Source organism: Etheostoma spectabile, chromosome 20, assembly GCF_008692095.1.
Source record: "Etheostoma spectabile isolate EspeVRDwgs_2016 chromosome 20, UIUC_Espe_1.0, whole genome shotgun sequence".
Lineage (NCBI taxonomy): Eukaryota > Metazoa > Chordata > Actinopteri > Perciformes > Percidae > Etheostoma > Etheostoma spectabile.
In genome coordinates, this window is record NC_045752.1 from 23,198,093 (window position 1) to 23,206,407 (window position 8,315).

The 8,315-nt window shown below is 38.4% G+C and overlaps 1 long non-coding RNA gene across 1 annotated transcript in view; it reads right to left on the reverse strand.

The window, feature by feature from the left end:
* Positions 1–1,754: 1,754 nt before the first annotated feature.
* LOC116670622 (uncharacterized) overlaps positions 1,755–8,315 on the reverse strand; it is an 8,772-nt gene continuing 2,211 nt past the window's right edge. Inside the window, exons 2-4 of the long non-coding RNA XR_004327076.1 lie at positions 6,744–6,749; positions 5,346–5,351; positions 1,755–1,765 (exon numbers count right to left, since the gene is read on the reverse strand). This is a non-coding gene — a long non-coding RNA (uncharacterized LOC116670622). The remainder of the gene's footprint in view (positions 1,766–5,345; positions 5,352–6,743; positions 6,750–8,315) is intronic.

Below are 8,315 nucleotides of genomic sequence, written 5' to 3' on the forward strand. Positions count from 1 at the left end.
TGGCTGTTTGTGGAGACTGAACAAGTTCTATTGTATGAAAACTGAACAAGTATTATGTTTAAAGTATCATTTGAATATTTTGAACCTTGCGAATGAAGAAGAACATTGAACAGAGGAGAGCCGGACACTCCTGTTCTGGCCAGCGGGTACAATAAGATTAATTGCAGCTGTGACGTGTGAATGAGCTATTGTTTCTTTATTAGAGAGAGCGAGTACAGCATTATCTGTATCGTATCTTTTTACCACATGAATTATCTGTATCCGATCTACGTGGCTACTGGCGGGGCCAAACCGGAAGTGGTCAATTTAACCAGGAAGTGGTCGGGTTCTCTTGAAATGGCGGGGCTTTAACCGGTATGTTATTTAAGCATGCAATTGATATGTTGTTACAAAATTGTTATATTTATGCTGATTTGAAACACTATTTACATGACAGCATCGAGCTTCAGATCAAGGTGTTGTCAGGGTAACAAACAAACTATATACAGAACGTTTTGCAACAATGAATACAACACATGCGGTTGCAATTATGAAGTAAAATGTAATGAACAAGAGTTTTCACACTCAATATAACTTTCTTTTTTAACTTTTTATTTTTTATGATCTTGTAATTTTTATTTTTTTTTTTTTTTTTTTTTTATTCTTTTATTTCCACACAAAGTGTGTGTTTGTGTGTGTGTGTGGTGAGTAAGAGAGAGACACAGAGAGAGAGGGGGCGAGGGAGCAGCTGACAGTAAAAAAAAAAAAATCTCCGATGGCAGAGACGCAACGGGAGTTGCATTTAAACCAAGCAGCACGTCTGAAACCCACGTTCACCAGAAATCTACTGTTACTATGTAAGGACTAACAACCCCACGTTCACAAGAAACCTACTGGTTACTATGTAGGACTACAAACCGAAGTTAAAAAACCAACCTGAAGCAAGAACCCTAAACGTTAACGGAACAGACCCACAGACCTGATTGACTGACGGAGCGGAGAGAGAGAGAGGGAGAGAGAGAAGAGAGAGACCGAGAGACCAAGGGAGCACATTTATCCATGTTCTGTGTGTGGTGATAGAGCCGAGGGTTTGTAGGCGGGGGGGGCGCGGTGATTTCACAGAACGCTGCGCGGCCAGTTGAGGAGTTTTTATTCAATCCGAGCACGGATATTGACTCATATTACTCGGATATATTTGTACTCGCCAAAGGTGCTTTACCGAACCGGATACTCGTTTCAGCCGGTACTCGATCACCCCTATTCTTTTTAAACTTCAGTTAACTATGTTAACCTTAAACTTGCTTATAACAACCAGTTTGTTTTAACCAATAGTATAGCAGATAATGATGGACTAACCCATTTATACGTAGACAATGATGTTTTAGCCCACATTTATTTTAAGAACTATATACTACACCCATTTGTAAATGTATACAGTGGGTATACAGTGGGCTTCTCTTTCTTTGTTTTGTACAAAACACAAGTATACACAAAAAGCCCCAAATGCACTTGCAGATCTTACATCTTTTTGTTACTCATGGTTGAACATAACTTTGTCCAGTTCTTTTTTCAGAAGCAAATAGAGCGGGCAGCTACTTGTGGGTCTGACCAACATGTTCTTTTTCCTGTAATCTCCTAGCAACTGTCTCTATGTGAGAAAGCTATGAAAGGTGTAATTTTCAGAGACAAATCCTCTAATACATTGATGCCATTAACATTTTCTTGTACACTATTCAGTGGGTGAGGTCATACCTGGTTGGCAGGGAACAGGTACGTGTCCTCACCACTAAATTAACTTGTGGAGTTCCCAGCTATTTTAGGTCCTTTTTTTTGTCAATGAATGCCATCAGCTAAAGATTGTAATTTGTTTTTATTTGCAGATGACTGAGCTATTCTAGTCTCTCATAAAGAGGAGTCAGAGGCAGAGGTGTGTAGTAACGAGTTACATTTATTCCGTTACATTTACTTGAGTAATTTTTTTGAAAAAATTGTACTTCTAGAGTAGTTTTAATCACTATACTCTACTTGTACTTGAGTAGATTAGTGAGAAAGAAACTGTACTCTTACTCCGTACATCAGGCTACAATGAGCTCGTTACTCTTACTACGCTTTATTGTTTTTACCCCAGCGTACGTCTCATTTTAATGTTTTATTTTGACAGAGAGAGTCTTCCGCTGAAGGCTCTACCACGTGACTGTGCTTAACCAATCACACGTCGTTGTTAAGTCATGTGACCATACTCGTTTCCGCAGCGCGACAGGTTAGCTTTACAGTCCTAGCAAAGACGTCTGAAGCAAAACGTCGCCAAGGCAACGCAAACAAGGCCCCCCCCCCCCCGCCTCATAGTGAAAGCATGTTTACCTTTTAGGAAAAGTGTGAAACAGCAGCTACATCATGCGGCGTCTTCAGTGTCGACCAAAACAAACATGTGAGCGTTCAACAACTCAACATCTAACCTGGAGAGACGTAGCGGTAGTTTTAGTTTCTGCTGTGGAGAGGTGGATGTTGTCTTTTAGGTTACATACAGTATGTTTTACACATGCAGATCCATCCTAATTTGGTGACAAGTCTCTCAAATAAGCTATTTGTAATTAATAATATTTTAATTTATTTTATTGATTGGATGGACTATAATTTGCCTAAAGATGATTATTTGTATTTTTGTCGGTCTGATTGATGCTTGTGTTGAAATTAATCAGACGTTACTCAACTTACTCACTACTTAGTAGTTTTTTCATCAAGCACTTTTTACTCTTACTCAAGTATTATTTGTATGATTACTTTTACTTTTACTTGAGTCATATTATTCTAAAGTAACAGTACTTTTACTTGAGTACAATTTTTGGCTACTCTACCCACCTCTGGTCAGAGGTTGAAAGGCTGCTTAGTTTGGAACTCCTTAAGCTCAGTGCTTGGTTAACAGACAGGCAAAACATTTTTATTCTTTTTGGGTCCAGAGATAAACTGAAAAAGTCTATGGGGTTTAGGTTTGTCGTAGGTGATGTTGAAATTACGGCCAAGGAAGCGTTCCCTTACTTGGGCTGTATACTGACAACAAACTACCAGGGGAGTTTATTGCCCAAAGAATTATCTCAAAGGTAAGCCAAAGGACTAAGTTCCTGGCAAGAATATCCAGCCTGTTAGATAGTAACACCTTGAAAATCCTGGCCGATGCTCTTGAAGGAGAGGGTTTCCCAACTTAAACTGTGTTAGTTTATAAGAAATAACCTGGCACCCAGGTATTTATGTAATTACTTTTTTGAAATTAGTGATACGCACAGCTATTCTACCAGCAGGAGGTCCACAGATTGCAGGCCCTGCTGTTTTAAGAGCTGTATAGAAAAGTAGCTCTCCTCTATCTTCCAACCTGAGCTCCTCCTACTTTAAAATCTTCAATAAAAAAAGGTTATCAAACCCATAAACAAAATCATAAGTTACTTTTAGTACTAGGAATATTGTACTGTTTGTGTGTCTGCTTGTCTGTCTGGGAATTTGAGCCCTTGTTTTTATTATACTTATTTTTTTGTATTGTGTTTTTATCTGTTTTGTTTGTTTTGTTCATTAGTTGACCCCTTTCCCCTTTGTCCTCAATGTTTTAGTGCTTGTGTTGTTACTCCCCTTCCATCTTAAGGACCACAATTTTATTTTATTTTTTATCTTTTTGAATACCTCCTGTTGATAGTTGTTGTACAATAAAGTTTTCATTCATTTATTCAACAAAACGTTTAGAAGCCAACACTACTGATATAGTTTGAAGTTACCGTGCCGTTTCCAGTCTAAGGTTCAGACTGAAACACACGGAGCTCTGAAGCAGACCTGCGCGTCGCTTAGTGTCCACGCTCACTGGAAAAATAGAGATGAGCAGCGCGCCTTCCGCGGCATGTGCAGCTTCATGTTTATAGACATGCTCCGCTGTTGACTTGCTGCAGCAGATGTGTCGCGTTTTTGCTCCGTGTATTTCTGCCGTAGTTTTGGTTTTCCACCTCCAATCTAGAGCAGCGTTCAGCCACTTTCCTAAACTTTGTCTCCTTTAGAGACCAGAGTCTCCAACTGGGCTCTGTGTCTGTCAGGCGGTCTGGGATCTACCGCATCAGCAGAGCAATCACGTAATGCAAAGCAGACTATGGTGAAGGTAGATTATTTTCTGAAATATAGGGACTTTATTCTTGTAATAGCCTTTTATAACTTTATTTTTCTCAAAATATCACAACTTCTCCAAATCTCAGAGAGCACAGATGGGTTATATTTTGAATGTGCACAAAGTTTTAAACACATCTGAAATAATACAGTCCAGGGCTTTATTAATTCCTTAAAATAAATTAATGTATCATTGAGGTGAATAATTGTCATATGCACATTAACAAAAGATGCAAAAGAGGAGGGAGGAGTAAATTATGCCTAGGCTACATGTGCGCTGACTCGGATATAACTAGAAAAGTCAATCTACGGGAGAATAAAGACATGGAAGCAATACAGAATGCCTGAGGGCCTTACTGCAATACATTTCATTGTGTTTTTGTTTGGATTGTAATCTATTTCCCTTTACATAAAGATATTTCCAGCATACATTGTTTGAGAAAAAAAGTAAAAGTACATAAGTGAATTGAAGGTAAATTAAGTGTTTAATGCTAAAAATGTTCAGGGGATGGACACTCAGACTAGGGTTTGATATTTTCCCCAAAAATTAGATAAATCAGATCCTGGGAAAAGACAACCCATTTCCCAGGAAATAGCTGTTTTTATTTTTTATTTTTTTTATTTTTTTAGCCCAAGTAATGTATTGATATCATTCAAATGCTGATATCATCCCAAATCCCAAACTGACATTTTTTAAATATTATTGGTATTATTATTTGGGCAAAAAAACACAGTTTTTGTCCATCATCAACACAGTTTGCAGTGATCAGGTGAGCTGCGTGTGTGACATCTGCTGCAGCTGGGATGTCTGGGACTTGTCTTCTGAAAATCTAGGCAACCCGTTAAAACCAATATTTCACAGAACTCCGTTATAAAAACTAATGAAATGTGCTAAAGTAAACCATTGAATGATTCCTAAACCATTCTATTAAACCCAATCCATTCTGTGGTTGTTGAGATTTCTAAGCGGCTGCAAACGGGAATATTCACTCAAAGTTAACCAAAATATTTCTTTATTAGGGCAGGGCAGGCATAATTCTCTTTTAAAGACATACAAGTTCAACTAAATGAAAGAAAACGACCCACAGACATGTACAACTGTGCACTGCAAATAGACAGGGCCATAGGATAAGATAATAGGATAATGCCTAAACACGCAATATCAGCATTGCATTGAACTTGTGACAACCTAAACTACATATTTCTTTTAGTTTACAATGCATTCTCACCCTGACCTTTCTTTTTCTTCTGGAAGTGTACTTTCAGAAGCAGAGAGCGTTGATAGACTGCGCTCAGGCGGTTTCGGATTTTCATGACATGTGGTTGTTGCCACAGCCAAAAGACAAATTAGAATCAAAAGAAGCTGAAGGCAGCAATAAAAAAATGGCGGGTTTGTTCAGGACACCACCGTCTGGCGCTAGCAAAGATGACGCAGTGACAGTTCTCTCTGACCCATCAGTAGTCTGCAGGTTTTCACCTTTTGGTATCGCCTCAGCTTGCTTGGAACTTCGACTGAGGTGATACTAAAAAAAGTACTTGTTAGCAGGTACCTGGGACTTTTTTTTGTATAACCAAAAAGGGGAGTAGAATCGAGGTAAATCCCATGTCGAGTAGATATCATGCAGTGGAAAAACGCCATTAGAGTGGTTATGGCTAAAGAAAGTTTGCTTCCCTTCGATTTTCTTTTTTTTCAAAGCTCCATGTATGTGTTTTATTTGATTCGGAAGCTTGAAAATGTCCAAACAATTGATCTTAGCGGGCCAATTGAGTTAGTTGTTCTCTCCATAAGGGACCCATGGGCTCTTTCTATCCCCAGATTGAGCTCAGGGGATAAGTTTTTAAGAGTCCTTAATAAAAGGGGCATGTCTGTCCATACATTTTTAAATTAATGAAGCTCTCATTTTCCAGCTCTTGGCATTTGTCTTGTAGAAATTGTTTTTCTCTCAGCACCAGCATTGTGGTCCTCTGAAGTGATCCCGTTTGATTCACAATCAGACTCTCCGATCTCACATTCTCTTCCAGTTGCTCAAATTCCTTTTTCAGCTCTCTGGAGGCCGAGCAGGACGATAAAGCCTGACACCCTCTGGAGGCCGGGGAGGAGAAGGATCAGCTGGACTCACAGGGTCACAGTCCCATCTAGCACATGCCGTGGTTCAGCATAAAATTGAAAAACCCAACCTTGACCCTTCTGATTGTAACAGCTTTAGGCCTATTTCTAAATTGTCGTAATTTTGGAGAAGGTTGTTCTTTCTCAGCTCTCTTCATTTTTAAGTGAAAATAATATCTTGGACAAATTTCAGTCTGGTTTCAGAATACACCATAGCACAGAAAAAGAACTTCTTAAAGTGGTAAATGATTTATTGCTGTTCTGTGACTGAGAAAATTGTGCAATTTTACTCTTGGTGAACCTTCGTAGTGCATTTGACACTGTTGACCATGCCATCTTGTTGGATCACCTTCAGTATAGGGTAGGAATCCAGGCTGTTGCTCTACAGTGGTTCAATTCTTATTTAAAAAAAAATAGGAACTGTTGAAATTGAAAATATCTACTCTTCAGCAGCAATTACATGCGGTGTACAACAAGGTTAGATTTTAGGGCCAACATATCTTATTGTTATGCTGATGACACACAGCTGTGCCTGTCTCAAGAAATAGGTGATGCAAACTATTTAAAGTCCCTTTTTCACTGCCTGAAAGATATTAAGTGCTGGATAACTTTATCCATCTTAATGAAAGTAAAATGGAAGTCATGTTGTTAGGCCCCCCCAAATGCAGTTGACAAACTTTTAAAAAAGATTAGGGGACTTTAGCCTAAAATGTGCACCCTTTTGCCAGAAATCTATGTTTCATCTTTGACCCAGCATTAAAATTAAATTAGTCCTTTTTGAAATGTATCATTTTTCATCTCAGGATGTTGCTAAAATAAAATCCTTCCTGCGTCTTAAGGACTTGGAGACTGTTATTCATGCACTTATTTCATCTCATATTGACTACTGCAATTCCTTGTATTTTGCGATTTGTCAATCATCTTCCTCCTGCCTGCAGCTTGTCCAGTATGCAGCTGCTGGATTGTTGACTGGTACCAGAAGGAGGGATCAAATCTCCCTGATATTGGCATCTCTTCACTGGTTACGGGTCAAATATAGAACCGATTTTAAGGTAATGTTAATTGTTTTTAAGGCATTACATAGTTTGGCCCCTTTATATATTGCTGATCTCTTTACCCTACATCCTTTCTCCAGGAACCTAAGATCGTTTAGTCAGTTCCTTTCAGCTATTCCACTGATGAAAACAAAAGTGATTGTTCCTTTTCCGTTGTGGCCCCAAGACTGGAACAAACTTCCCATTCATATTAGTTCCCTCTCTACTGCCGAGAAGTCTCGTCTTAAAACACTTTTTTATTCCTCGGCATATGTTTTAGTTTTGGGAAATTTGTATAGAAATGTGTTGTTGTATAATGTTCATTGTGTCTATACAGTATTTTTATTGTCTACCTTTGTTTTTATAACATAATATACCTTTGTACAGCACTTTGTTCAGCCTAGGTTGGTTTTAAAGGTGCTCTATGGATAAACTGACTTGACTGGAGTAGGCTACAAGCATATGTCAGGCATTTAGTAAAGCTAAAAAGAAGAGGACACAAATTTAAATCTGGTGAAATGACTAGCTACCTTCAGGCTTGTTTTGATGATTGCCCACTTGCCGTCACTGTCTACTTCTGCTTTTCTTAACTTGCTTCACAGTTACGTTAGTGATGGCCAAATGATGCTGTATGAAGCTTCATGAACCATTTTATATATTTTCTGTGCCCACTTGATGGTGCTTTTGATTTGAAGAGAAAGACTCAAAGGACAGCAATTCAGTGTGCTTCTAAACCCTTTGTTGAACACAGAGCCCCATCTAGTGGGCTCAGAAAATACATAAAATGGTTCGCAAGGCTTTATGAGGCTTCATTTGGCTGTCAGCAATCACTAAGTTGTAGTTTAAAGGCCATCCTTGAGTAATCATTGCAAAATTTGTAAGATGTTAGTAAATAAACGTTAAGAATGCAAATCTTAGGTAGTTAATGTAATTAATGTTACCATTTGTGTTATTTACTAAATGACAGTGTTCTCACACCATACATGGTATGAAACTGCAAATTATTGTGCAGATAAATAGATAGGTACTGTAGATAGATAGATAGATAGATATTTATT